The sequence below is a fragment of the Pseudophryne corroboree genome, chromosome 10, assembly GCF_028390025.1.
Source record: "Pseudophryne corroboree isolate aPseCor3 chromosome 10, aPseCor3.hap2, whole genome shotgun sequence".
Taxonomy (NCBI): Eukaryota; Metazoa; Chordata; class Amphibia; order Anura; family Myobatrachidae; genus Pseudophryne; species Pseudophryne corroboree.
In genome coordinates this window covers 169,065,758-169,092,262 of record NC_086453.1, presented here as the reverse complement: position 1 = coordinate 169,092,262, position 26,505 = coordinate 169,065,758, and the positions used below count along the sequence as shown (strand labels likewise).

Below are 26,505 nucleotides of genomic sequence, written 5' to 3'. Positions count from 1 at the left end.
AGTTCCCTTGTGCTGCCTCAGTTGGATCTCCTTCACTTGACAGGGGGGTACCCAAGCAGTGACCCTCCCCAGCTCTAGCCTAACTCCTACTTACCTGCCAGGTGAGATACTATGATCATGAAGGTGCTTCTCCCAGGGCAAGGCTCACCCATTGCACTCTGGGTGTGCTGCTCCTGCGATTTCCCCAAATGTGGGAAACTTGACTGCATAATTTGTGTTTCCCCTGGTCGGCTCTCGTATAATTCAGATCTCTTTGTCTCAGGTCTCTCTCCAGCCTAGTTTGCTGTCTGTTTCCACTTCTCTTTTCTTGAGCCGCTCCCTTCTATGCCCTTGCGCACTATCCTGACTTCTCCCGTCTGCTTACTTTGTGCCTTCCAATGCACAATGCAAACTACAGGTAGTGCTGCAGGGCCCACACCCTTATACTTGCCGTACAGAGCAGCTCTGGAGCTGTTACAGTGCCCAGCTACTGCAAGAAATCAGCTTGAATGCTTCAGGGGCTGGGGCATAGCCAACATGAGCCCCACACCGAAGGAGGGTGGAGGTGTTTAATGCGAACTAGGGGTCATCCAAGCGCCGCAAAAGGCCGCCATGCCCTGCATACCCCTTTTCTCTTTTCATATGCAGACGAGGGTTGAAGCCAACTTTGACCCACTGCTTGGATGACATCACCATATGCAAATCCATCTGCGGCAGGCCTTCCCCCAGGAATGCTTGCACTAGTTGTTGCATTTGGTTTGTTGTTTGGGGGTGCTTCAGTATTAGGCAGCCTTCTGCCCTCCCATGTTCATCTGAAAATATGTGTTCTCCCTGCAGTTGTTGTCCCCAGATGAGAGTTCCCTTGTGCTGCCTCAGTTGAATCTCCTTTACTTGACAGAGATGTGCCTGAGCAGCGGCCCTCCCCAGCCCTATCCCAAATCATACTTATTTTGCATAGGAAATACCATGGTCATGAAGATTGTTCTCCCAGGGTGAGGTTCATTCATTGCATTCTGGGTATGCTGACCCCTGTGATTTCCCCAAATGTGGGAAACTCAACTGCATTATTTGTGGTAGTGGGGGACTGTGTTTGTGCTTTCCTCTGGTCAGCTCTGGTAAACGTCAGATTTCTTTGTCTCAGATCTTCCTCTAGCCTTGTTCTTCTTTCGAGAGTTCCCTTGTGCTGCCTCAGTTGGATCTCCTTCACTTGACAGGGGGGTACCCGAGCAGCGACCCTCCCCAGGTCTAGCCCAACTCCTACTTACCTGCCAGATGAGATACTATGATCATGAAGGTGCTTCTCCCAGGGCAAGGGTCACCCATTGCACTCTGGGTGTGCTGCTCCTGCGATTTCCCCAAATGTGGGACACTTGACTGCATAATTTGTGTTTCCCCTGGTCGGCTCTCGTATAATTCAGATCTCTTTGTCTCAGGTCTCTCTCCAGCCTAGTTTGCTGTCTGTTTCCACTTCTTTTTTCTTGAGCCCCTCCCTTTTATACCCTTGTGCACTATCCTGACTTCTCCTCCTGTCTGCTTACTTTGTGCCTACCAATGCACAATGCAAACTACAGGTAGTGCTGCAGGCCCACACCCTTTTACTTGCCGTACAGAGCAGCTCTGGAGCTTTTTACAGTGCCCAGCTGCTGCAAGAAATCAGCTTGAATGCTTCAGGGGCTGGGGCATAGCCAACATGAGCCCCACACCGAAGGAGGGTGGAGGTGTTTAATGCGAACTAGGGGTCATCCAAGCGCCGCAAAAGGCCGCCATGCCCTGCACGCCCTTTTTCTCTTTTCATATGCAGACGAGGGTTGAAGCCAACTTTGACTCACTGCTTGGACGACATCACCATATGCAAATCCATCTGCGGCAGGCCTTCCCCCAGGAATGCTTGCACTAGTTGTTGCATTTGGTTTGTTGTTTGGGGGTGCTTCAGTATTAGGCAGCCTTCTGCCCTCCCATGTTCATCTGAAAATATGTGTTCTCCCTGCAGTTGTTGTCCCCAGATGAGAGTTCCCTTGTGCTGCCTCAGTTGAATCTCCTTTACTTGACAGAGATGTGCCTGAGCAGCGGCCCTCCCCAGCCCTATCCCAAATCATACTTATTTTGCATAGGAGATACCATGGTCATGAAGATTATTCTCCCAGGGTGAGGTTCATTCATTGCATTCTGGGTATGCTGACCCCTGTGATTTCCCCAAATGTGGGAAACTCGACTGCATTATTTGTGGTAGTGGGGGAGGACTATGTTTGTGTTTTCCTCTGGTCAGCTCTGGTAAAAGTCAGATTTCTTTGTTTCAGATTATCCTCTAGCCTTGCTCTTCTTTCGAGAGTTCTCTTGTGTTGCCTCAGTTGGATCTCCTTCACTTGATAGGGGGGTACCAGAGCAGCGACCCGCCCCAGCGCTAGCCCAACTCCTACTTACCTGCCAGATGAGATACTATGATCATGAAGGTGCTTCTCCCAGGGCAAGGGTCACCCATTGCACTCTGGGTGTGCTGCTCCTGCGATTTCCCCAAATGAGGGACACTTGACTGCATAATTTGTGTTTCCCCTGGTCGGCTCTCGTATAATTCAGATCTCTTTGTCTCAGGTCTCCCTCCAGCCTAGTTTGCTGTCTGTTTCCACTTCTCTTTTCTTGAGCCGCTCCCTTCTATGCCCTTGCGCACTATCCTGACTTCTCCCGTCTGCTTACTTTGTGCCTTCCAACGCACAATGCGAACTACAGGTATTGCTGCAGGGCCCACACCCTTTTACTTGCCTTACAGAGCAGCTCTGGAGCTGTTACAGTGCCCAGCTGCTGCAAGAAATCAGCTTGAATGCTTCAGGGGCTGGGGCACAGCCAACATGAGCCCCACACCGAAGGAGGGTGGAGGTGTTTAATGCGAACTAGGGGTCATCCAAGCGCCGCAAAAGGCCGCCATGCCCTGCACGCCCCTTTTCTCTTTTCATATGCAGACGAGGGTTGAAGCCAACTTTGACCCACTGCTTGGATGACATCACCATATGCAAATCCATCTGCTGCAGGCCTTCCCCCAGGAATGCTTGCACTAGTTGTTGCATTTGGTTTGTTGTTTGGGGGTGCTTCAGTATTAGGCAGCCTTCTGCCCTCCCATGTTCATCTGAAAATATGTGTTCTCCCTGCAGTTGTTGTCCCCAGATGAGAGTTCCCTTGTGCTGCCTCAGTTGAATCTCCTTTACTTGACAGAGATTTGCCTGAGCAACGGTCCTCCCCAGCCCTATCCCAAATCATACTTATTTTGCATAGGCGATACCATGGTCATGAAGATTGTTCTCCCAGGGTGAGGTTCATTCATTGCATTCTGGGTATGCTGACCCCTGTGATTTCCCCAAATGTGGGAAACTCAACTGCATTATTTGTGGTAGTGGGGGACTGTGTTTGTGCTTTCCTCTGGTCAGCTCTGGTAAAAGTCAGATTTCTTTGTCTCAGATCTTCCTCTAGCCTTGTTCTTCTTTCGAGAGTTCCCTTGTGCTGCCTCAGTTGGATCTCCTTCACTTGACAGGGGGGTACCCAAGCAGTGACCCTCCCCAGCTCTAGCCTAACTCCTACTTACCTGCCAGGTGAGATACTATGATCATGAAGGTGCTTCTCCCAGGGCAAGGCTCACCCATTGCACTCTGGGTGTGCTGCTCCTGCGATTTCCCCAAATGTGGGAAACTTGACTGCATAATTTGTGTTTCCCCTGGTCGGCTCTCGTATAATTCAGATCTCTTTGTCTCAGGTCTCTCTCCAGCCTAGTTTGCTGTCTGTTTCCACTTCTCTTTTCTTGAGCCGCTCCCTTCTATGCCCTTGCGCACTATCCTGACTTCTCCCGTCTGCTTACTTTGTGCCTTCCAATGCACAATGCAAACTACAGGTAGTGCTGCAGGGCCCACACCCTTATACTTGCCGTACAGAGCAGCTCTGGAGCTGTTACAGTGCCCAGCTACTGCAAGAAATCAGCTTGAATGCTTCAGGGGCTGGGGCATAGCCAACATGAGCCCCACACCGAAGGAGGGTGGAGGTGTTTAATGCGAACTAGGGGTCATCCAAGCGCCGCAAAAGGCCGCCATGCCCTGCATACCCCTTTTCTCTTTTCATATGCAGACGAGGGTTGAAGCCAACTTTGACCCACTGCTTGGATGACATCACCATATGCAAATCCATCTGCGGCAGGCCTTCCCCCAGGAATGCTTGCACTAGTTGTTGCATTTGGTTTGTTGTTTGGGGGTGCTTCAGTATTAGGCAGCCTTCTGCCCTCCCATGTTCATCTGAAAATATGTGTTCTCCCTGCAGTTGTTGTCCCCAGATGAGAGTTCCCTTGTGCTGCCTCAGTTGAATCTCCTTTACTTGACAGAGATGTGCCTGAGCAGCGGCCCTCCCCAGCCCTATCCCAAATCATACTTATTTTGCATAGGAAATACCATGGTCATGAAGATTGTTCTCCCAGGGTGAGGTTCATTCATTGCATTCTGGGTATGCTGACCCCTGTGATTTCCCCAAATGTGGGAAACTCAACTGCATTATTTGTGGTAGTGGGGGACTGTGTTTGTGCTTTCCTCTGGTCAGCTCTGGTAAACGTCAGATTTCTTTGTCTCAGATCTTCCTCTAGCCTTGTTCTTCTTTCGAGAGTTCCCTTGTGCTGCCTCAGTTGGATCTCCTTCACTTGACAGGGGGGTACCCGAGCAGCGACCCTCCCCAGGTCTAGCCCAACTCCTACTTACCTGCCAGATGAGATACTATGATCATGAAGGTGCTTCTCCCAGGGCAAGGGTCACCCATTGCACTCTGGGTGTGCTGCTCCTGCGATTTCCCCAAATGTGGGACACTTGACTGCATAATTTGTGTTTCCCCTGGTCGGCTCTCGTATAATTCAGATCTCTTTGTCTCAGGTCTCTCTCCAGCCTAGTTTGCTGTCTGTTTCCACTTCTTTTTTCTTGAGCCCCTCCCTTTTATACCCTTGTGCACTATCCTGACTTCTCCTCCTGTCTGCTTACTTTGTGCCTACCAATGCACAATGCAAACTACAGGTAGTGCTGCAGGCCCACACCCTTTTACTTGCCATACAGAGCAGCTCTGGAGCTTTTTACAGTGCCCAGCTGCTGCAAGAAATCAGCTTGAATGCTTCAGGGGCTGGGGCATAGCCAACATGAGCCCCACACCGAAGGAGGGTGGAGGTGTTTAATGCGAACTAGGGGTCATCCAAGCGCCGCAAAAGGCCGCCATGCCCTGCACGCCCCTTTTCTCTTTTCATATGCAGATGAGGGTTGAAGCCAACTTTGACCCACTGCTTAGATGACATCACCATATGCAAATCCATCTGCTGCAGGCCTTCCCCCAGGAATGCTTGCACTAGTTGTTGCATTTGGTTTGTTGTTTGGGGGTGCTTCAGTATTAGGCAGCCTTCTGCCCTCCCATGTTCATCTGAAAATATGTGTTCTCCCTGCAGTTGTTGTCCCCAGATGAGAGTTCCCTTGTGCTGCCTCAGTTGAATCTCCTTTACTTGACAGAGATGTGCCTGAGCAGCGGCCCTCCCCAGCCCTATCCCAAATCATACTTATTTTGCATAGGGGATACCATGGTCATGAAGATTATTCTCCCAGGGTGAGGTTCATTCATTGCATTCTGGGTATGCTGACCCCTGTGATTTCCCCAAATGTGGGAAACTCGACTGCATTATTTGTGGTAGTGGGGGACTGTGTTTGTGTTTTCCTCTGGTCAGCTCTGGTAAAAGTCAGATTTCTTTGTTTCAGATCTTCCTCTAGCCTTGCTCTTCTTTCAAGAGTTCTCTTGTGTTGCCTCAGTTGGATCTCCTTCACTTGATAGGGGGGTACCCGAGCAGCGACCCTCCCCAGCTCTAGCCCAACTCCTACTTACCTGCCAGATGAGATACTATGATCATGAAGGTGCTTCTCCCAGGGCAAGGGTCACCCATTGCACTCTGGGTGTGCTGCTCCTGCGATTTCCCCAAATGTGGGACACTTGACTGCATAATTTGTGTTTCCCCTGGTCGGCTCTCGTATAATTCAGATCTCTTTGTCTCAGGTCTCCCTCCAGCCTAGTTTGCTGTCTGTTTCCACTTCTCTTTTCTTGAGCCGCTCCCTTCTATGCCCTTGCGCACTATCCTGACTTCTCCCGTCTGCTTACTTTGTGCCTTCCAACGCACAATGCGAACTACAGGTATTGCTGCAGGGCCCACACCCTTTTACTTGCCTTACAGAGCAGCTCTGGAGCTGTTACAGTGCCCAGCTGCTGCAAGAAATCAGCTTGAATGCTTCAGGGGCTGGGGCATAGCCAACATGAGCCCCACACCGAAGGAGGGTAGAGGTGTTTAATGCGAACTAGGGGTCATCCAAGCGCCGCAAAAGGCCGCCATGCCCTGCACGCCCCTTTTCTCTTTTCATATGCAGACGAGGGTTGAAGCCAACTTTGACCCACTGCTTGGATGACATCACCATATGCAAATCCATCTGCTGCAGGCCTTCCCCCAGGAATGCTTGCACTAGTTGTTGCATTTGGTTTGTTATTTGGGGGTGCTTAAGTATTAGGCAGCCTTCTGCCCTCCCATGTTCATCTGAAAATATGTGTTCTCCCTGCAGTTGTTGTCCCCAGATGAGAGTTCCCTTGTGCTGCCTCAGTTGAATCTCCTTTACTTGACAGAGATGTGCCTGAGCAGCGGCCCTCCCCAGCCCTATCCCAAATCATACTTATTTTGCATAGGAAATACCATGGTCATGAAGATTGTTCTCCCAGGGTGAGGTTCATTCATTGCATTCTGGGTATGCTGACCCCTGTGATTTCCCCAAATGTGGGAAACTCAACTGCATTATTTGTGGTAGTGGGGGACTGTGTTTGTGCTTTCCTCTGGTCAGCTCTGGTAAACGTCAGATTTCTTTGTCTCAGATCTTCCTCTAGCCTTGTTCTTCTTTCGAGAGTTCTCTTGTGCTGCCTCAGTTGGATCTCCTTCACTTGACAGGGGGGTACCCGAGCAGCGACCCTCCCCAGCTCTAGCCCAACTCCTACTTACCTGCCAGATGAGATACTATGATCATGAAGGTGCTTCTCCCAGGGCAAGGGTCACCCATTGCACTCTGGGTGTGCTGCTCCTGCGATTTCCCCAAATGTGGGACACTTGACTGCATAATTTGTGTTTCCCCTGGTCGGCTCTCGTATAATTCAGATCTCTTTGTCTCAGGTCTCTCTCTAGCCTAATTTGCTGTCTGTTTCCACTTCTTTTTTCTTGAGCCCCTCCCTTTTATACCCTTGTGCACTAACCTGACTTCTTCTCCTGTCTGCTTACTTTGTGCCTACCAATGCACAATGCAAACTACAGGTAGTGCTGCAGGCCCACACCCTTTTACTTGCCGTACAGAGCAGCTCTGGAGCTTTTTACAGTGCCCAGCTGCTGCAAGAAATCAGCTTGAATGCTTCAGGGGCTGGGGCATAGCCAACATGAGCCCCACACCGAAGGAGGGTGGAGGTGTTTAATGCAAACTAGGGGTCATCCAAGCGCCGCAAAAGGCCGCCATGCCCTGCATAACCCTTTTCTCTTTTCATATGCAGATGAGGATTCCAGCCAACTTTGGCCCACTGCTTGGATGACATCACCGTATGCAAATCCGTCTTCTGCAGACCTTCTCCCAGGAATGCTTTTACTAGTTGTTGCATTTGGTTTGTTGTTTGGGGGTGCTTCAGTATTAGGCAGCCTTCTGCCCTCCCATGTTCATCTGAAAATATGTGTTCTCCCTGCAGTTGTTGTCCCCAGATGAGAGTTGTGCTGCCTCAGTTGAATCTCCTTTACTTGACAGAGATGTGCCTGAGCAGCGGCCCTCCCCAGCTCTATCCCAAATCATACTTATTTTGCATAGGAGATACCATGGTCATGAAAATTGTTCTATTCACTGCATTCTGGGTATGCTGACCCTTGTGATTTCCCCAAATGTGGGAAACTCGACTGCATTATTTGTGGTAGTGGGGGACTATGTTTGTGCTTTCCTGTGGTCAGCTCTGGTAAAAGTCAGATTTCTTTGTCTCAGATCTTCCTCTAGCCTTGTTCCTCTTTCGAGAGTTCCCTTGTGCTGCCTCAGTTGGATCTCCTTCACTTGACAGGGAGGTGCCCGTGCAGCGACCCTCCCCAACTCTAGCCCAACTCCTACTTACCTGCCAGGTGAGATACTACAATCATGAAGGTGCTTCTCCCAGGGCAAGGCTCACCCATTGCACTCTGGGTGTGCTGCTCCTGCGATTTCCCCAAATGTGGGAAACTTGACTGCATAATTTGTGTTTCCCCTGGTCGGCTCTCGTATACTTCAGATCTCTTTGTCTCAGGTCTCTCTCCAGCCTAGTTTGCTGTCTGTTTCCACTTCTCTTTTCTTGAGCCGTTCCCTTCTATGCCCTTGCGCACTATCCTGACTTCTCCCGTCTGCTTACTTTGTGCCTTCCAATGCACAATGCGCACTACAGGTAGTGCTGCAGGGCCCACACCCTTTTACTTGCCTTACAGAGCAGCTCTGTTGCTGTTACAGTGCCCAGCTGCTGCAAGAAATCAGCTTCAATGCTTCAGGTGCTGGGGCATAGCCAACATGAGCCCCACACCGAAGGAGGGTGGAGGTGTTTAATGCGAACTAGGGGTCATCCAAGCGCCGCAAAAGGCCACCATGACCTGCACGCCCCTTTTCTCTTTTCATATGCAGACGAGGGTTGAAGCCAACTTTGACCCACTGCTTGGATGACAATTAGTATGATTTGGGATAGGCTAGAGGAAGATCTGAGACAAAGAAATCTGACTTTTACCAGAGCTGACCAGAGGAAAGCACAAACACAGTCCCCCACTACCACAAATAATGCAGTCGAGTTTCCCACATTTGGGGAAATCACAGGGGTCAGCATACCCAGAATGCAATGAATGAACCGCACCCTGGGAGAACAATCTTCATGACCATGGTATCTCCTATGCAAAATAAGTATGATTTGGGATAGGGCTTGGGAGGGCCGCTGCTCAGGCACATCTCTGTCAAGTAAAGGAGATTCAACTGAGGCATCACAAGGGAACTCTCATCTGGGGACAACAACTGCAGGGAGAACACATATTTTCAGATGAACATGGGAGGGCAGAAGGCTGCCTAATAATAATAATAATATTAATAATAATAATAATAATAATAATAGGGTAAAGAAAATTAAGTGGATTTTTGAAAGAAAACAATACTGTCAATATACTATTAAAACAAATTAAAATGGTAAAAGTTATTGTACTTTAAGTAAAAATAAAAGAGCAAAAATATCAATCCCAGTTTTGGATTACTTTAATTAACCAAAAAAAATGCATATAGCAGAGGATAGTTTCAATCTGCCTACCTCTGGGTTAATGGCCCAGCATGCTTCCATTGCAGTACTCTGCTGCACATGTAAGTGCAAGAGATCCTGAAGCACTCACTCATCATGGGAAAGTACCAATGTGTTTCTTCATTGGTTGATGGAAGAAACATCTTACAAAAACTCTCCAGATTATTGACTTTTTAAAGTTTTTCTAGGAAACGTTCTAGATGAATGCTTATTAGCCTTTGTCAGTAGGCACTTTTGCAAAGTGTCTCTGTGGCGCAATCGGTTAGAGTGTTTGGTTTTTAACCAAAGGGTTGGTGGTTCAATCCCACCCAGGGATGTAATTGACCTTGTTATCAGATTTTGGTGATCTTTAAGTAGACAAGTCAAAATTTCAAACCCCCTCTTATGGTGTAGGGTACCTGGCCTTCTCTGATGTAATCAGAGTTAGATTTGATTAAGTGATTTTATAAAAAAAACATCTAGGAAGCACAATTTAGCAGTTGGTTGCAGAGAAAAAGAAATATGCTAGCAGAAAAATCCAATTGAGTGAATAAACAGCTCTTCATTTTCTGGCTTTATTTTTATGCTAACAAATTTGTTCTCCGAAAAGTGTCCAAAGCCAAGTATCTGATTAACACCGTTGTAGGGATGGTTTTTCACCTATTACTAAATTAAACGTGCTTCATTGGAAAGGCAGCAAGATGCATCCTCATTTCAATATCTACTGAAATAATACAGGTTGACACCAGGAAACATTAACGCCACTGCATCCGTGCTGCTCTCTCATGTGGAAGTCTGTTTAATGTGAAAACAAGGTGATATCTAATTAGCACACAGGTAAGGAATTAAGAAAATCTTTATTTAAGGGTGAAGATGTTTCTCACAAAATCGTTGCCCCAATGCATCATTGAAATTCAAGCTGGAAAGATGATTTTAATATATCACTTGTACATTTTGTATTGCTCTTCTGGTGACAATGTAGTTTGTTTTTGTCAATTACCATTTTAATAATAGGGTAAAGAAAATTAAGTGGATTTTTGAAAGAAAACAATACTGTCAATATACTATGAAAACAAATTAAAATGGTAAAAGTTATTGTACTTTAAGTAAAAATAAAAGAGCAAAAATATCAATCCCAGTTTTGGATTATTTAAATAAAAAAAAAATGCATATAGCAGAGGACAGTTTCAATCTGCCTACCTCTGGGTTATGGACCCAGCATGCTTCCATTGCAGTACTCTGCTGCACATGTAAGTGCAAGAGATCCTGAAGCACTCACTCATCATGGGAAAGTACCAATGTGTTTCTTCATTGGTTGATGGAAGAAACATCTTACAAAAACTCTCCAGATTATTGACTTTTTAAAGTTTTTCTAGGAAACGTTCTAGATGAATGCTTATTAGCCTTTGTCAGTATGTACTTTTGCAAAGTGTTGCTGTGGCGCAATCAGTTAGAATGTATGGCTATTAACCAAAAGGTTGGTGGTTCAATCCCACCCAGGGACGTAATTAACCTTGTTATCAGATTTTGGTGATCTTTAAGTAGACAAGTCAAAATTTCAAACCCCCTGTTATGGTGTATGGTACCTGGCATTCTCTGATGTAGTTAGATTTGATTCAGTGATTTTATAAAAACAGCTAGGAAGCACAATTTAGCAGTGGGTTGCAGAGAAAAAGAAATATGCTGGCAGAAAAATCCAATTGAGTGATTAAACAGCTCTTCATTTTCTGGCTTTATTTCTATGCTAACAAATTTGTTCTCTGAAAAGTGTCCACAAAGCCACGTATCTGATTAACACCTTTGTAGGGATGGTTTTTCACCTATTACTAAATTAAACGTGCTTCATTGGAAAGGCAGCAAGATGCATCCTCATTTCAATATCTACTGAAATAATACAGGTTGACACCAGGAAACATTAACGCCACTGCATCCGTGCTGCTCTCTCATGTGGAAGTCTGTTTAATGTGAAAACAAGGTGATATCTAATTAGCACACAGGTAAGGAATTAAGAAAATCTTTATTTAAGGGTGAAGATGTTTCTCACAAAATCGTTGCCCCAATGCATCATTGAAATTCAAGCTGGAAAGATGATTTTAATATATCACTTGTACATTTTGTATTGCTCTTCTGGTGACAATGTAGTTTGTTTTTGTCAATTACCATTTTAATAATAGGGTAAAGAAAATTAAGTGGATTTTTGAAAGAAAACAATACTGTCAATATACTATTAAAACAAATTAAAATGGTAAAAGTTATTGTACTTTAAGTAAAAATAAAAGAGCAAAGATATCAATCCCTGTTTTGGATTACTTAAATAAAAAAAAAAAATACATATAGCAGAGGATAGTTTCAATCTGCCTACCTCTGGGTTAATGACCCAGCATGCTTCCATTGCAGTACTCTGCTGCACATGTAAGTGCAAGAGATCCTGAAGCACTCACTCATCATGGGAAAGTACCAATGTGTTTCTTCATTGGTTGATGGAAGAAACATCTTACAAAAACTCTCCAGATTATTGACTATTTAAAGTTTTTCTAGGAAACGTTCTAGATGAATGCTTATTAGCCTTTGTCAGTATGTACTTTTGCAAAGTGTCTCTGTGGCGCAATCGGTTAGCGTGTTTGGTTATTAATCAAAGGGTTGGTGGTTCAATCCCACCCAGGGATGTAATTGACCTTGTTATCAGATTTTGGTGATCTTTAAGTAGACAAGTCAAAATTTCAAACCCCCTCTTATGGTGTAGGGTACCTGGCCTTCTCTGATGTAATCAGAGTTAGATTTGATTAAGTGAAATATAAAAAAACAGCTAGGAAGCACAATTTAGCAGTGGGTTGCAGAGAAAAAGAAATATGCTGGCAGAAAAATCCAATTGAGTGATTAAACAGCTCTTCATTTTCTGGCTTTATTTCTATGCTAACAAATTTGTTCTCTGAAAAGTGTCCACAAAGCCAAGTATCTGATTAACACCTTTGTAGGGATGGTTTTTCACCTATTACTAAATTAAACGTGCTTCATTGGAAAGGCAGCAAGATGCATCCTCATTTCAATATCTACTGAAATAATACAGGTTGACACCAGGAAACATTAACGCCACTGCATCCGTGCTGCTCTCTCATGTGGAAGTCTGTTTAATGTGAAAACAAGGTGATATCTAATTAGCACACAGGTAAGGAATTAAGAAAATCTTTATTTAAGGGTGAAGATGTTTCTCACAAAATCGTTGCCCCAATGCATCATTGAAATTCAAGCTGGAAAGATGATTTTAATATATCACTTGTACATTTTGTATTGCTCTTCTGGTGACAATGTAGTTTGTTTTTGTCAATTACCATTTTAATAATAGGGTAAAGAAAATTAAGTGGATTTTTGAAAGAAAACAATACTGTCAATATACTATTAAAACAAATTAAAATGGTAAAAGTTATTGTACTTTAAGTAAAAATAAAAGAGCAAAGATATCAATCCCTGTTTTGGATTACTTAAATTAAAAAAAAAAAATACATATAGCAGAGGATAGTTTCAATCTGCCTACCTCTGGGTTATGGACCCAGCATGCTTCCATTGCAGTACTCTGCTGCACATGTAAGTGCAAGAGATCCTGAAGCACTCACTTATCATGGGAAAGTACCAATGTGTTTCTTCATTGGTTGATGGAAGAAACATCTTACAAAAACTCTCCAGATTATTGACTTTTTAAAGTTTTTCTAGGAAACGTTCTAGATGAATGCTTATTAGCCTTTGTCAGTATGTACCTTTGCAAAGTGTCGCTGTGGCGCAATCAGTTAGTGTGTATGGCTATTAACCAAAAGGTTGGTGGTTCAATCCCACCCAGGGATGTAATTGACCTTGTTATTAGATTTTGGTGATCTTTAAGTAGACAAGTCAAAATTTCAAACCCCCTGTTATGGTGTAGGGTACCTGGCATTCTCTGATGTAGTTAGATTTGATTCAGTAATTTTATAAAAACAGCTAGGAAGCACAATTTAGCAGGGGGTTGCAGAGAAAAAGAAATATGCTGGCAAAAATATCCAATTGAGTGATTAAACAGCTCTTCATTATCTGTCTTTATTTTTATGCTAACAAATTTGTTCTCTGAAAAGTGTCCACAAAGCCAAGTCTCTGATTAACACCATTGTAGGGATGGTTTTTCACCTATTACTAAATTAAACTTGCTTCATTGGAAAGGCAGCAAGATGTATCCTCATTTCAATATCTACTGAAATAATACAGGTTGACACCAGGAAACATTAACGCCACTGCATCCTTGCTGCTTTCTCATGTGGAAGTCTGTTTAATGTGAAAACAAGGTGATATCTAATTAGCACACAGGTAAGGAATTAAGAAAATCTTTATTTAAGGGTGAAGATGTTTCTCACAAAATCGTTGCCCCAATGCATCATTGAAATTCAAGCTGGAAAGATGATTTTAATATATCACTTGCACATTTTGTATTGCTCTTCTGGTGACAATGTAGTTTGTTTTTGTCAATTACCATTTTAATAATCGGGTAAAGAAAATTAAGTGGATTTTTGAGAGAAAACAATACTGTCAATATACTATTAAAACAAATTAAAATGGTAAAAGTTATTGTACTTTAAGTAAAAATAAAAGAGCAAAAATATCAATCCCAGTTTTGGATTATTTAATTAACAAAAAAAATGCATATAGCAGAGGATAGTTTCAATCTGCCTACCTCTGGGTTATGGACCCAGCATGCTTCCATTGCAGTACTCTGCTGCACATGTAAGTGCAAGAGATCCTGAAGCACTCACTCATCATGGGAAAGTACCAATGTGTTTCTTCATTGGTTGATGGAAGAAACATCTTACAAAAACTCTCCAGATTATTGACTTTTTAAAGTTTTTCTAGGAAACGTTCTAGATGAATGCTTATTAGCCTTTGTCAGTATGCACTTTCGCAAAGTGTCTCTGTTGCGCAATCGGTTAGCGTGTTTGGTTATTAACCAAAGGGTTGGTGGTTCATTCCCACCCAGGGATGTAATTGACCTTGTTATCAGATTTTGGTGATCTTTAAGTAGACAAGTCAAAATTTCAAACCCCCTCTTATGGTGTAGGGTACCTGGCCTTCTCTGATTTAATCAGAGTTAGATTTGATTAAGTGAAATATAAAAAAAACAGCTAGGAAGCACAATTTAGCAGTGGGTTGCAGAGAAAAAGAAATATGCTAGCAGAAAAATCCAATTGAGTGATTAAACAGCTCTTCATTTTCTGGCTTTATTTTTATGCTAACAAATTTGTTCTCTGAAAAGTGTCCACAAAGCCAAGTATCTGATTAACACCTTTGTAGGGATGGTTTTTCACCTATTACTAAATTAAACGTGCTTCATTGGAAAGGCAGCAAGATGCATCCTCATTTCAATATCTACTGAAATAATACAGGTTGACACCAGGAAACATTAATGCCACTGCATCCGTGCTGCTCTCTCATGTGGAAGTCTGTTTAATGTGAAAACAAGGTGATATCTAATTAGCACACAGGTAAGGAATTAAGAAAATCTTTATTTAAGGGTGAAGATGTTTCTCACAAAATCGTTGCCCCAATGCATCGTTGAAATTCAAGCTGGAAAGATGATTTTAATATATCACTTGTACATTTTGTATTGCTCTTCTGGTGACAATGTAGTTTGTTTTTGTCAATTACCATTTTAATAATAGGGTAAAGAAAATTAAGTGGATTTTTGAAAGAAAACAATACTGTCAATATACTATTAAAACAAATTAAAATGGTAAAAGTTATTGTACTTTAAGTAAAAATAAAAGAGCAAAGATATCAATCCCTGTTTTGGATTACTTAAATTAAAAAAAAAAAATACATATAGCAGAGGATAGTTTCAATCTGCCTACCTCTGGGTTATGGACCCAGCATGCTTCCATTGCAGTACTCTGCTGCACATGTAAGTGCAAGAGATCCTGAAGCACTCACTTATCATGGGAAAGTACCAATGTGTTTCTTCATTGGTTGATGGAAGAAACATCTTACAAAAACTCTCCAGATTATTGACTTTTTAAAGTTTTTCTAGGAAACGTTCTAGATGAATGCTTATTAGCCTTTGTCAGTATGTACTTTTGCAAAATGTCGCTGTGGCGCAATCAGTTAGTGTGTATGGCTATTAACCAAAAGGTTGGTGGTTCAATCCCACCCAGGGATGTAATTGACCTTGTTATCAGATTTTGGTGATCTTTAAGTAGACAAGTCAAAATTTCAAACCCCCTGTTATGGTGTAGGGTACCTGGCATTCTCTGATGTAGTTAGATTTGATTCAGTAATTTTATAAAAACAGCTAGGAAGCACAATTTAGCAGTGGGTTGCAGAGAAAAAGAAATATGCTGGCAAAAATATCCAATTGAGTGATTAAACAGCTCTTCATTATCTGTCTTTATTTTTATGCTAACAAATTTGTTCTCTGAAAAGTGTCCACAAAGCCAAGTCTCTGATTAACACCATTGAAGGGATGGTTTTTCACCTATTACTAAATTAAACTTGCTTCATTGGAAAGGCAGCAAGATGTATCCTCATTTCAATGTCTACTGAAATAATACAGGTTGACACCAGGAAACATTAACGCCACTGCATCCTTGCTGCTTTCTCATGTGGAAGTCTGTTTAATGTGAAAACAAGGTGATATCTAATTAGCACACAGGTAAGGAATTAAGAAAATCTTTATTTAAGGGTGAAGATGTTTCTCACAAAATCGTTGCCCCAATGCATCATTGAAATTCAAGCTGGAAAGATGATTTTAATATATCACTTGCACATTTTGTATTGCTCTTCTGGTGACAATGTAGTTTGTTTTTGTCAATTACCATTTTAATAATCGGGTAAAGAAAATTAAGTGGATTTTTGAGAGAAAACAATACTGTCAATATACTATTAAAACAAATTAAAATGGTAAAAGTTATTGTACTTTAAGTAAAAATAAAAGAGCAAAAATATCAATCCCAGTTTTGGATTACTTTAATTAACAAAAAAAAAATGCATATAGCAGAGGATAGTTTCAATCTGCCTACCTCTGGGTTAATGACCCAGCATGCTTCCATTGCAGTACTCTGCTGCACATGTAAGTGCAAGAGATCCTGAAGCACTCACTCATCATGGGAAAGTACCAATGTGTTTCTTCATTGGTTGATGGAAGAAACATCTTACAAAAACTCTCCAGATTATTGACTTTTTAAAGTTTTTCTAGGAAACGTTCTAGATGAATGCTTATTAGCCTTTGTCAGTATGCACTTTCGCAAAGTGTCTCTGTGGCGCAATCAGTTAGCGTGTTTGGTTATTAACCAAAGGGTTGGTGGTTCATTCCCACCCAGGGATGTAATTGACCTTGTTATCAGATTTTGGTGATCTTTAAGTAGACAAGTCAAAATTTCAAACCCCCTCTTATGGTGTAGGGTACCTGGCCTTCTCTGATTTAATCAGAGTTAGATTTGATTAAGTGAAATATAAAAAAAACAGCTAGGAAGCACAATTTAGCAGTGGGTTGCAGAGAAAAAGAAATATGCTAGCAGAAAAATCCAATTGAGTGATTAAACAGCTCTTCATTTTCTGGCTTTATTTTTATGCTAACAAATTTGTTCTCTGAAAAGTGTCCACAAAGCCACGTATCTGATTAACACCTTTGTAGGGATGGTTTTTCACCTATTACTAAATTAAACGTGCTTCATTGGAAAGGCAGCAAGATGCATCCTCATTTCAATATCTACTGAAATAATACAGGTTGACACCAGGAAACATTAACGCCACTGCATCCGTGCTGCTCTCTCATGTGGAAGTCTGTTTAATGTGAAAACAAGGTGATATCTAATTAGCACACAGGTAAGGAATTAAGAAAATCTTTATTTAAGGGTGAAGATGTTTCTCACAAAATCGTTGCCCCAATGCATCATTGAAATTCAAGCTGGAAAGATGATTTTAATATATCACTTGTACATTTTGTATTGCTCTTCTGGTGACAATGTAGTTTGTTTTTGTCAATTACCATTTGAATAATAGGGTAAAGAAAATTAAGTGGATTTTTGAAAGAAAACAATACTGTCAATATACTATTAAAACAAATTAAAATGGTAAAAGTTATTGTACTTTAAGTAAAAATAAAAGAGCAAAAATATCAATCCCAGTTTTGGATTATTTAATTAACAAAAAAAATGCATATAGCAGAGGATAGTTTCAATCTGCCTACCTCTGGGTTATGGACCCAGCATGCTTCCATTGCAGTACTCTGCTGCACATGTAAGTGCAAGAGATCCTGAAGCACTCACTCATCATGGGAAAGTACCAATGTGTTTCTTCATTGGTTGATGGAAGAAACATCTTACAAAAACTCTCCAGATTATTGACTTTTTAAAGTTTTTCTAGGAAACGTTCTAGATGAATGCTTATTAGCCTTTGTCAGTATGTACTTTTGCAAAGCGTCGCTGTGGCGCAATCAGTTAGTGTGTATGGCTATTAACCAATAGGTTGGTAGTTCAATCCCACCCAGGGATGTAATTGACCTTGTTATCAGATTTTGGTGATCTTTAAGTAGACAAGTCAAAATTTCAAACCCCCTGTTATGGTGTAGGGTACCTGGCCTTCTCTGATGTAGTTAGATTTGACTTAGTGATTTTATGAAAACAGCTAGGAAGCACAATTTAGCAGTGGGTTGCAGAGAAAAATAAATATGCTGGCAAAAATATCCAATTGAGTGATTAAACAGCTCTTCATTATCTGGCTTTATTTTTATGCTAACAAATTTGTTCTCTGAAAAGTGTCCACAAAGCCAAGTCTCTGATTAACACCTTTGTAGGGATGGTTTTTCACCTATTACTAAATTAAACTTGCTTCATTGGAAAGGCAGCAAGATGCATCCTCATTTCAATGTCTACTGAAATAATAATGGTCGACACCAGGAAACATTAACGCCACTGCATCCTTGCTGCTTTCTCATGTGGAAGTCTGTTTAATGTGAAAACAAGGTGATATCTAATTAGCACACAGGTAAGGAATTAAGAAAATCTTTATTTAAGGGTGAAGATGTTTCTCACAAAATCGTTGCCCCAATGCATCATTGAAATTCAAGCTGGAAAGATGATTTTAATATATCACTTGCACATTTTGTATTGCTCTTCTGGTGACAATGTAGTTTGTTTTTGTCAATTACCATTTTAATAATAGGGTAAAGAAAATTAAGTGGATTTTTGAAAGAAAACAATACTGTCAATATACTATTAAAACAAATTAAAATGGTAAAAGTTATTGTACTTTAAGTAAAAATAAAAGAGCAAAAATATCAATCCCAGTTTTGGATTACTTTAATTAACAAAAAAAAAACGCATATAGCAGAGGATAGTTTCAATCTGCCTACCTCTGGGTTAATGGCCCAGCATGCTTCCATTGCAGTACTCTGCTGCACATGTAAGTGCAAGAGATCCTGAAGCACTCACTCATCATGGGAAAGTACCAATGTGTTTCTTCATTGGTTGATGGAAGAAACATCTTACAAAAACTCTCCAGATTATTGACTTTTTAAAGTTTTTCTAGGAAACGTTCTAGATGAATGCTTATTAGCCTTTGTCAGTATGCACTTTCGCAAAGTGTCTCTGTGGCGCAATCGGTTAGCGTGTTTGGTTATTAACCAAAGGGTTGGTGGTTCAATCCCACCCAGGGATGTAATTGACCTTGTTATCAGATTTTGGTGATCTTTAAGTAGACAAGTCAAAATTTCAAACCCCCTCTTATGGTGTAGGGTACCTGGCCTTCTCTGATTTAATCAGAGTTAGATTTGATTAAGTGAAATATAAAAAAACAGCTAGGAAGCACAATTTAGCAGTGGGTTGCAGAGAAAAAGAAATATGCTAGCAGAAAAATCCAATTGAGTGATTAAACAGCTCTTCATTTTCTGGCTTTATTTTTATGCTAACAAATTTGTTCTCTGAAAAGTGTCCACAAAGCCAAGTATCTGATTAACACCTTTGTAGGGATGGTTTTTCACCTATTACTAAATTAAACGTGCTTCATTGGAAAGGCAGCAAGATGCATCCTCATTTCAATATCTACTGAAATAATACAGGTTGACACCAGGAAACATTAACGCCACTGCATCCGTGCTGCTCTCTCATGTGGAAGTCTGTTTAATGTGAAAACAAGGTGATATCTAATTAGCACACAGGTAAGGAATTAAGAAAATCTTTATTTAAGGGTGAAGATGTTTCTCACAAAATCGTTGCCCCAATGCATCATTGAAATTCAAGCTGGAAAGATGATTTTAACATATCACTTGTACATTTTGTATTGCTCTTCTGGTGACAATGTAGTTTGTTTTTGTCAATTACCATTTGAATAATAGGGTAAAGAAAATTAAGTGGATTTTTGAAAGAAAACAATACTGTCAATATACTATTAAAACAAATTAAAATGGTAAAAGTTATTGTACTTTAAGTAAAAATAAAAGAGCAAAAATATCAATCCCAGTTTTGGATTATTTAATTAACAAAAAAAATGCATATAGCAGAGGATAGTTTCAATCTGCCTACCTCTGGGTTATGGACCCAGCATGCTTCCATTGCAGTACTCTGCTGCACATGTAAGTGCAAGAGATCCTGAAGCACTCACTCATCATGGGAAAGTACCAATGTGTTTCTTCATTGGTTGATGGAAGAAACATCTTACAAAAACTCTCCAGATTATTGACTTTTTAAAGTTTTTCTAGGAAACGTTCTAGATGAATGCTTATTAGCCTTTGTCAGTATGTACTTTTGCAAAGCGTCGCTGTGGCGCAATCAGTTAGTGTGTATGGCTATTAACCAATAGGTTGGTAGTTCAATCCCACCCAGGGACGTAATTGACCTTGTTATCAGATTTTGGTGATCTTTAAGTAGACAAGTCAAAATGTCAAACCCCCTGTTATGGTGTAGGGTACCTGGCCTTCTCTGATGTAGTTAGATTTGACTCAGAGATTTTATAAAAACAGCTAGGAAGCACAATTTAGCAGTGGGTTGCAGAGAAAAATAAATATGCTGGCAAAAATATCCAATTGAGTGATTAAACAGCTCTTCATTATCTGGCTTTATTTTTATGCTAACAAATTTGTTCTCTGAAAAGTGTCCACAAAGCCACGTCTCTGATTAACACCTTTGTAGGGATGGTTTTTCACCTATTACTAAATTAAACTTGCTTCATTGGAAAGGCAGCAAGATGCATCCTCATTTCAATGTCTACTGAAATAATAATGGTCGACACCAGGAAACATTAACGCCACTGCATCCTTGCTGCTTTCTCATGTGGAAGTCTGTTTAATGTGAAAACAAGGTGATATCTAATTAGCACACAGGTAAGGAATTAAGAAAATCTTTATTTAAGGGTGAAGATGTTTCTCACAAAATCGTTGCCCCAATGCATCATTGAAATTCAAGTTGGAAAGATGATTTTAATATATCACTTGCACATTTTGTATTGCTCTTCTGGTGACAATGTAGTTTGTTTTTGTCAATTACCATTTTAATAATAGTGTAAAGAAAATTAAGTGGATTTTTGAAAGAAAACAATACTGTCAATATACTATTAAAACAAATTAAAATGGTAAAAGTTATTGTACTTTAAGTAAAAATAAAAGAGCAAAAATATCAATCCCAGTTTTGGATTACTTTAATTAACAAAAAAAAAACGCATATAGCAGAGGATAGTTTCAATCTGCCTACCTCTGGGTTAATGGCCCAGCATGCTTCCATTGCAGTACTCTGCTGCACATGTAAGTGCAAGAGATCCTGAAGCACTCACTCATCATGGGAAAGTACCAATGTGTTTCTTCATTGGTTGATGGAAGAAACATCTTACAAAAACTCTCCAGATTATTGACTTTTTAAAGTTTTTCTAGGAAACGTTCTAGATGAATGCTTATTAGCCTTTGTCAGTATGTACTTTTGCAAAGTGTCGCTGTGGCGCAATCAGTTAGTGTGTACGGCTATAAACCAATAGTTTGGTGGTTCAATCCCACCCAGGGACGTAATTGACCTTGTTATCAGATTTTGGTGATCTTTAAGTAGACAAGTCAAAATTTCAAACCCCCTGTTATGGTGTAGGGTACCTGGCCTTCTCTGATGTAGTTAGATTTGATTCAGTGATTTTATAAAAACAGCTAGGAAGCACAATTTAGCTGTGGGTTGCAGAGAAAAAGAAATATGCTGGCAAAAATATCCAATTGAGTGATTAAACAGCTCTTCATTATCTGGCTTTTTTGTTTTTATGCTAACAAATTTGTTCTCTGAAAAGTGTCCACAAAGCCAAGTCTCTGATTAACACCTTTGTAGGGATGGTTTTTCACCTATTACTAAATTAAACTTGCTTCATTGGAAAGGCAGCAAGATGCATCCTCATTTTAATGTCTACTGAAATAATACAGGTCGACACCAGGAAACATTAACGCCACTGCATCCTTGCTGCTTTCTCATGTGGAAGTCTGTTTAATGTGAAAACAAGGTGATATCTAATTAGCACACAGGTAAGGAATTAAGAAAATCTTTATTTAAGGGTGAAGATGTTTCTCACAAAATCGTTGCCCCAATGCATCATTGAAATTCAAGCTGGAAAGATGATTTTAATATATCACTTGCACATTTTGTATTGCTCTTCTGGTGACAATGTAGTTTGTTTTTGTCGATTACCATTTTAATAATCGGGTAAAGAAAATTAAGTGGATTTTTGAAAGAAAACAATACTGTCAATATACTATTAAAACAAATTAAAATGGTAAAAGTTATTGTACTTTAAGTAAAAATAAAAGAGCAAAGATATCAATCCCTGTTTTGGATTACTTAAATTAAAAAAAAATATGCATATAGCAGAGGATAGTTTCAATCTGCCTACCTCTGGGTTATGGACCCAGCATGCTTCCATTGCAGTACTCTGCTGCACATGTAAGTGCAAGAGATCCTGAAGCACTCACTTATCATGGGAAAGTACCAATGTGTTTCTTCATTGGTTGATGGAAGAAACATCTTACAAAAACTCACCAGATTATTGACTTTTTAAAGTTTTTCTAGGAAACGTTCTAGATGAATGCTTATTAGCCTTTGTCAGTATGTACTTTTGCAAAGTGTCGCTGTGGCGTAATCAGTTAGTGTGTATGGCTATTAACCAAAAGGTTGGTGGTTCAATCCCACCCAGGGACGTAATTGACCTTGTTATCAGATTTTGGTGATCTTTAAGTAGACAAGTCAAAATTTCAAACCCCCTGTTATGGTGTAGGGTACCTGGCATTCTCTGATGTAGTTAGATTTGATTCAGTGATTTTATAAAAACAGATAGGAAGCACAATTTAGCAGTGGGTTGCAGAGAAAAAGAAATATGCTGGCAAAAATATCCAATTGAGTGATTAAACAGCTCTTCATTATCTGTCTTTATTTTTATGCTAACAAATTTGTTCTCTGAAAAGTGTCCACAAAGCCAAGTCTCTGATTAACACCATTGTAGGGATGGTTTTTCACCTATTACTAAATTAAACTTGCTTCATTGGAAAGGCAGCAAGATGCATCCTCATTTCAATGTCTACTGAAATAATACAGGTTGACACCAGGAAACATTAACGCCACTGCATCCTTGCTGCTTTCTCATGTGGAAGTCTGTTTAATGTGAAAACAAGGTGATATCTAATTAGCACACAGGTAAGGAATTAAGAAAATCTTTATTTAAGGGTGAAGATGTTTCTCACAAAATCGTTGCCCCAATGCATCATTGAAATTCAAGCTGGAAAGATGATTTTAATATATCACTTGCACATTTTGTATTGCTCTTCTGGTGACAATGTAGTTTGTTTTTGTCAATTACCATTTTAATAATCGGGTAAAGAAAATTAAGTGGATTTTTGAGAGAAAACAATACTGTCAATATACTATTAAAACAAATTAAAATGGTAAAAGTTATTGTACTTTAAGTAAAAATAAAAGAGCAAAAATATCAATCCCGGACGGATTGTCCGTAAGAGTTATATTTGAGGTGGGGAAAAAAAACAAAACAAAGTATAATGTGATTTCATGAATACTAGAGTGTACGGATAATGCAAAATAATGGTATATATAACTGTACATTCCTATGCGCCTATGAGCAAATGACATAGTTTGAAAATAAGTCGAAAGTGAATGCTGTTCCCCGATGAGGACATGTCATTACGTGTTTAATGTGTTCCTGTTATGCAATGTCTGTATGCAAACTACTCTCCTTCGAATTAAAAATACTTTATTTAAAAAAAAAAATATCAATCCCAGTTTTGGATTACTTTAATTAACAAAAAAAAAATGCATATAGCAGAGGATAGTTTCAATCTGCGTACCTCTGGGTTAATGGCCCAGCATGCTTCCATTGCAGTACTCTGCTGCACATGTAAGTGCAAGAGATCCTGAAGCACTCACTCATCATGGGAAAGTACCAATGTGTTTCTTCATTGGTTGATGGAAGAAACATCTTACAAAAACTCTCCAGATTATTGACTTTTTAAAGTTTTTCTAGGAAACGTTCTAGATGAATGCTTATTAGCCTTTGTCAGTATGCACTTTTGCAAAGTGTTTCTGTGGCACAATCGGTTAGCGTGTTTGGTTATTAACCAAAGGGTTGGTGGTTCAATCCCACCCAGGGATGTAATTGACCTTGTTATCAGATTTTGGTGATCTTTAAGTAGACAAGTCAAAATTTCAAACCCCCTCTTATGGTGTAGGGTACCTGGCCTTCTCTGATGTAATCAGAGTTAGATTTGATTCAGTGATTTTATAAAAACAGCTAGGAAGCACAATTTAGCTGTGGGTTGCAGAGAAAAAGAAATATGCTGGCAAAAATATCCAATTGAGTGATTAAACAGCTCTTCATTATCTGGCTTTATTTTTATGCTAACATATTTGTTCTCTGAAAAGTGTCCACAAAGCCAAGTCTCTGATTAACACCTTTGTAGGGATGGTTTTTCACCTATTACTAAATTAAACTTGCTTCATTGGAAAGGCAGCAAGATGCATCCTCATTTTAATGTCTACTGAAATAATACAGGTCGACACCAGGAAACATTAACGCCACTGCATCCTTGCTGCTTTCTCATGTGGAAGTCTGTTTAATGTGAAAACAAGGTGATATCTAATTAGCACACAGGTAAGGAATTAAGAAAATCTTTATTTAAGGGTGAAGATGTTTCTCACAAAATCGTTGCCCCAATGCATCATTGAAATTCAAGCTGGAAAGATGATTTTAATATATCACTTGCACATTTTGTATTGCTCTTCTGGTGACAATGTAGTTTGTTTTTGTCGATTACCATTTTAATAATCGGGTAAAGAAAATTAAGTGGATTTTTGAAAGAAAACAATACTGTCAATATACTATTAAAACAAATTAAAATGGTAAAAGTTATTGTACTTTAAGTAAAAATAAAAGAGCAAAAATATCAATCCCAGTTTTGGATTACTTTAATTAACAAAAAAAAAACGCATATAGCAGAGGATAGTTTCAATCTGCCTACCTCTGGGTTAATGGCCCAGCATGCTTCCATTGCAGTACTCTGCTGCACATGTAAGTGCAAGAGATCCTGAAGCACTCACTCATCATGGGAAAGTACCAATGTGTTTCTTCATTGGTTGATGGAAGAAACATCTTACAAAAACTCTCCAGATTATTGACTTTTTAAAGTTTTTCTAGGAAACGTTCTAGATGAATGCTTATTAGCCTTTGTCAGTATGTACTTTTGCAAAGTGTCGCTGTGGCGTAATCAGTTAGTGTGTATGGCTATTAACCAAAAGGTTGGTGGTTCAATCCCACCCAGGGATGTAATTGACCTTGTTATCAGATTTTGGTGATCTTTAAGTAGACAAGTCAAAATTTCAAACCCCCTGTTATGGTGTAGGGTACCTGGCATTCTCTGATGTAGTTAGATTTGATTCAGTGATTTTATAAAAACAAATAGGAAGCACAATTTAGCAGTGGGTTGCAGAGAAAAAGAAATATGCTGGCAAAAATATCCAATTGAGTGATTAAACAGCTCTTCATTATCTGTCTTTATTTTTATGCTAACAAATTTGTTCTCTGAAAAGTGTCCACAAAGCCAAGTCTCTGATTAACACCTTTGTAGGGATGGTTTTTCACCTATTACTAAATTAAACTTGCTTCATTGGAAAGGCAGCAAGATGCATCCTCATTTCAATGTCTACTGAAATAATAATGGTCGACACCAGGAAACATTAACGCCACTGCATCCTTGCTGCTTTCTCATGTGGAAGTCTGTTTAATGTGAAAACAAGGTGATATCTAATTAGCACACAGGTAAGGAATTAAGAAAATCTTTATTTAAGGGTGAAGATGTTTCTCACAAAATCGTTGCCCCAATGCATCATTGAAATTCAAGCTGGAAAGATGATTTTAATATATCACTTGCACATTTTGTATTGCTCTTCTGGTGACAATGTAGTTTGTTTTTGTCAATTACCATTTTAATAATAGGGTAAAGAAAATTAAGTGGATTTTTGAAAGAAAACAATACTGTCAATATACTATTAAAACAAATTAAAATGGTAAAAGTTATTGTACTTTAAGTAAAAATAAAAGAGCAAAAATATCAATCCCAGTTTTGGATTACTTTAATTAACAAAAAAAAAACGCATATAGCAGAGGATAGTTTCAATCTGCCTACCTCTGGGTTAATGGCCCAGCATGCTTCCATTGCAGTACTCTGCTGCACATGTAAGTGCAAGAGATCCTGAAGCACTCACTCATCATGGGAAAGTACCAATGTGTTTCTTCATTGGTTGATGGAAGAAACATCTTACAAAAACTCTCCAGATTATTGACTTTTTAAAGTTTTTCTAGGAAACGTTCTAGATGAATGCTTATTAGCCTTTGTCAGTATGCACTTTCGCAAAGTGTCTCTGTGGCGCAATCGGTTAGCGTGTTTGGTTATTAACCAAAGGGTTGGTGGTTCAATCCCACCCAGGGATGTAATTGACCTTGTTATCAGATTTTGGTGATCTTTAAGTAGACAAGTCAAAATTTCAAACCCCCTCTTATGGTGTAGGGTACCTGGCCTTCTCTGATTTAATCAGAGTTAGATTTGATTAAGTGAAATATAAAAAAACAGCTAGGAAGCACAATTTAGCAGTGGGTTGCAGAGAAAAAGAAATATGCTAGCAGAAAAATCCAATTGAGTGATTAAACAGCTCTTCATTTTCTGGCTTTATTTTTATG

The 26,505-nt window shown here is 40.1% G+C and overlaps 17 non-coding genes across 17 annotated transcripts; 16 read left to right on the top strand and 1 right to left on the bottom strand.

Annotated features, from left to right (window-relative positions):
• Nucleotides 1-86: 86 nt before the first annotated feature.
• Nucleotides 87-249, top strand: LOC134967584 (U1 spliceosomal RNA). Its single transcript, XR_010189035.1, has one exon. It is a non-coding gene; the product is annotated as a U1 spliceosomal RNA (small nuclear RNA).
• Nucleotides 250-920: 671 nt separating this feature from the next.
• On the top strand, nt 921-1,084 carry LOC134967360 (U1 spliceosomal RNA). The gene has a single exon (XR_010188852.1). It is a non-coding gene; the product is annotated as a U1 spliceosomal RNA (small nuclear RNA).
• Nucleotides 1,085-1,236: 152 nt separating this feature from the next.
• LOC134967742 (U1 spliceosomal RNA) lies at nt 1,237-1,399 on the top strand. Its single transcript, XR_010189134.1, has one exon. It is a non-coding gene; the product is annotated as a U1 spliceosomal RNA (small nuclear RNA).
• A 674-nt stretch (nt 1,400-2,073) lies between these two features.
• On the top strand, nt 2,074-2,240 carry LOC134967504 (U1 spliceosomal RNA). The gene has a single exon (XR_010188971.1). It is a non-coding gene; the product is annotated as a U1 spliceosomal RNA (small nuclear RNA).
• A 152-nt stretch (nt 2,241-2,392) lies between these two features.
• LOC134967767 (U1 spliceosomal RNA) lies at nt 2,393-2,555 on the top strand. The gene has a single exon (XR_010189149.1). It is a non-coding gene; the product is annotated as a U1 spliceosomal RNA (small nuclear RNA).
• A 671-nt stretch (nt 2,556-3,226) lies between these two features.
• On the top strand, nt 3,227-3,390 carry LOC134967376 (U1 spliceosomal RNA). The gene has a single exon (XR_010188866.1). It is a non-coding gene; the product is annotated as a U1 spliceosomal RNA (small nuclear RNA).
• Nucleotides 3,391-3,542: 152 nt separating this feature from the next.
• LOC134967583 (U1 spliceosomal RNA) lies at nt 3,543-3,705 on the top strand. Its single transcript, XR_010189034.1, has one exon. It is a non-coding gene; the product is annotated as a U1 spliceosomal RNA (small nuclear RNA).
• Nucleotides 3,706-4,376: 671 nt separating this feature from the next.
• On the top strand, nt 4,377-4,540 carry LOC134967358 (U1 spliceosomal RNA). The gene has a single exon (XR_010188851.1). It is a non-coding gene; the product is annotated as a U1 spliceosomal RNA (small nuclear RNA).
• Nucleotides 4,541-4,692: 152 nt separating this feature from the next.
• On the top strand, nt 4,693-4,855 carry LOC134967741 (U1 spliceosomal RNA). Its single transcript, XR_010189133.1, has one exon. It is a non-coding gene; the product is annotated as a U1 spliceosomal RNA (small nuclear RNA).
• A 674-nt stretch (nt 4,856-5,529) lies between these two features.
• LOC134967488 (U1 spliceosomal RNA) lies at nt 5,530-5,693 on the top strand. Its single transcript, XR_010188958.1, has one exon. It is a non-coding gene; the product is annotated as a U1 spliceosomal RNA (small nuclear RNA).
• Nucleotides 5,694-5,845: 152 nt separating this feature from the next.
• On the top strand, nt 5,846-6,008 carry LOC134967740 (U1 spliceosomal RNA). The gene has a single exon (XR_010189132.1). It is a non-coding gene; the product is annotated as a U1 spliceosomal RNA (small nuclear RNA).
• A 671-nt stretch (nt 6,009-6,679) lies between these two features.
• Nucleotides 6,680-6,843, top strand: LOC134967356 (U1 spliceosomal RNA). The gene has a single exon (XR_010188850.1). It is a non-coding gene; the product is annotated as a U1 spliceosomal RNA (small nuclear RNA).
• Nucleotides 6,844-6,995: 152 nt separating this feature from the next.
• On the top strand, nt 6,996-7,158 carry LOC134967738 (U1 spliceosomal RNA). The gene has a single exon (XR_010189131.1). It is a non-coding gene; the product is annotated as a U1 spliceosomal RNA (small nuclear RNA).
• Nucleotides 7,159-8,128: 970 nt separating this feature from the next.
• On the top strand, nt 8,129-8,291 carry LOC134967664 (U1 spliceosomal RNA). Its single transcript, XR_010189084.1, has one exon. It is a non-coding gene; the product is annotated as a U1 spliceosomal RNA (small nuclear RNA).
• Nucleotides 8,292-8,779: 488 nt separating this feature from the next.
• Nucleotides 8,780-8,943, bottom strand: LOC134967355 (U1 spliceosomal RNA). The gene has a single exon (XR_010188849.1). It is a non-coding gene; the product is annotated as a U1 spliceosomal RNA (small nuclear RNA).
• A 9,949-nt stretch (nt 8,944-18,892) lies between these two features.
• On the top strand, nt 18,893-18,966 carry TRNAN-AUU (transfer RNA asparagine (anticodon AUU)). Its single transcript has one exon. It is a non-coding gene; the product is annotated as a tRNA-Asn (tRNA).
• Nucleotides 18,967-26,185: 7,219 nt separating this feature from the next.
• Nucleotides 26,186-26,259, top strand: TRNAN-AUU (transfer RNA asparagine (anticodon AUU)). Its single transcript has one exon. It is a non-coding gene; the product is annotated as a tRNA-Asn (tRNA).
• The last annotated feature ends 246 nt before the right edge of the window (nt 26,260-26,505 follow it).